Below are 2,396 nucleotides of genomic sequence, written 5' to 3'. Positions count from 1 at the left end.
AACAACTAACCCAGCAAGTTAAGCCTGAAAGGGCATTTAATCACCCAGCTCCAAAACTTTGTGAATCTGACCTCAGCAATCACATTTTCTCTCTTTCAGCTGACTCTGATTTATTCCCAGCTAGACTTCATTCTCCCTGCTAGCCCAAACTACCTAAGCAATATTCTGCATATTTATTTCTCATGGTTTATAAATAAACTATTACCTGCCACTGCAAGTCTCTGACACAGCCACACTTCAGCATTCCCCTTCTCCTATTTCTGTTTATATTTTTCTTCCTACCTAACCTGATCATTGCTTACCCAACTTTGCCTTCTCTTTCTACTTCCTCAAAATCCTGTGTAGTCCATTTCTTTTTCTCTTGCTTTTCATACTTCTGCCTTTAATGACCTCAGGATATGAATGACTCACTTGAAGTCGATTACTCATATTTACCCTTTTACCCCAGCAATTCCAGATCAGATCATCAGTATGAAGTTATTTTTCTGTTATCTCCTCTTTGACATTCTAGTGCCAGTTTGGACTTCAATATTTCTAAAGAGATATAAGTACCAGTTCTTCTTGGTATCTCTTCCGTTAGCTTTTCTCCACAACTGTTGGAAGCTTCACTTCTCCATGTTCACATTCTTGAAGTAATTTGAGTTGGACTTCTCTTTGTCTCCCACACTTCCAGTCTTCCAATAATTCCTAACATCTCCTTCTCTAATATTGTCAAATTTCTCTGTTTCTTCAAACTTTTGTTGTTCTGCTGTTAATCAGCCCCATACCTATGTTATCTTTTGCCTTAATTAATCTAACCTTTAGCTTTTCAGCTTTTTCAGAAGTTGTAGCTATTACATTTGCCCGTACCTTGCTTTCAGTGTCTCCTGGGGGATTAAAATATCCTTCACTATTAGAGTGCCAGTTACTGTTAGTTTTTTTTCCAATTTTTTTTTTTAATTTCAGTATCTGAACAAGAAAGGTTAAAGAATGACACGATACTAATTTTTTTTAATCTTTCCCTCCCCCTAGGTTTTTACCTGTATATGCAAAAAGCTGATTCCAGACTGAGGAGACAAGAGATGATGCTACATGTTCTTTTGCTGAACAGCCCAGAGTTAGCTAGGATTTGAAATATCCTGAGTCAAATACTAAATGCCTGAAACAGAACAAGGGATTTAGAACATTATTTCTTACCACTGACTCTAGTTTGGGAATATTCTTCCATAGACTCTTCAGGCCATGACTCCTGTGTAACCTGGTCTACTCTTCAAAATACTCAAGTGCTCAAGATAGCAAGGAATTAGGATCTGGCTATCCAAACTACTAGATTACAGACTTCTTTCTCTTCCTCAGTTCAGTGGCCCTCTATACATCAGATAGACAGGATTTTTAGCCTAAACCACCTTTCAGTTTACCCTAACCATTGAGTTACAGGGAGCCACTTGCTCTAGATATGTCAAAATTAGTAGTTAACATATGGGGATTATGATCTTGTTAACTTTTTGTTAAATTTGGCCATATTTTTTGAGTGACCAAGACTTGCTATAAGTGTTGCAAATTGTTTTTTGAAATTCATCCAGCTAATTCTATGTAAAGTGGCTGGGGTTTCATTGCTGAGATGCAGTCTGACTTTGGTGGCACTTCTATATGTAGTAACTTACAACAATCTATGTAAACCTAAAAGAACAAGAGGAAGGATATTGAATTGAGTAATTGGCATTTTTGTCCTGTTGCTGGAGATTTTGAAGAGATATTTTTTAGTTTGTTTTAGTTTGTTTTCTTCCTCTGCTTGAGTAATATTATTCAACTGGAATAACTGGGGTGGGAGGAAGAGAAAAAACAAGAGAGAAAAAAAAGGCTTACATTTGTGGATTATGAACACTCTGAAAGCAGCAAACATGAATTTAAATTCTGCTTCCAGCATGACGAAAACTATGCACAAAGCCTGAAGCTCTTTTGTTAACAAGAAAGATTTAGAAAAATGTGTCCTCATTGGAACTTGGTTTCTAATACGGCCAATACCCAACAGCTTTAATACCCCTAAGGAGGGAGCTCTGCTATACTTAAACTTTTATTTGAAATATTAATTGTGATGAGTAGGAGGAAAGGGTTATCCTTTCAATTCTACCTTTCAGCTTGATGAACATTTATTTTCCACTGACTGTAGTCACAGCTACTTGTTAAAAGATTTTAATACACAGTGTGGTGGAAAGGAACATCAGCTATACATCTCCAGAGAACACCGTTCATACTTAGATCATAACCCAAAATGAGCTGTTGATCTCGCCAGTTCTCATTTGTTCGCAGCATAAAACCACCACATGGTTTGGCACAGAAAGAATTCCCTGTTCAGGGAAAGCTTCTGAAGGGTGCAGCAGGTTTAGTACGTAACTAAACACAGGGAATACACCAAG

Source organism: Egretta garzetta, unplaced genomic scaffold, assembly GCF_000687185.1.
Source record: "Egretta garzetta isolate BGI_Z169 unplaced genomic scaffold, ASM68718v1 scaffold148, whole genome shotgun sequence".
Classification (NCBI taxonomy): domain Eukaryota; kingdom Metazoa; phylum Chordata; class Aves; order Pelecaniformes; family Ardeidae; genus Egretta; species Egretta garzetta.
Note: the sequence above shows the minus strand (reverse complement) of the source record.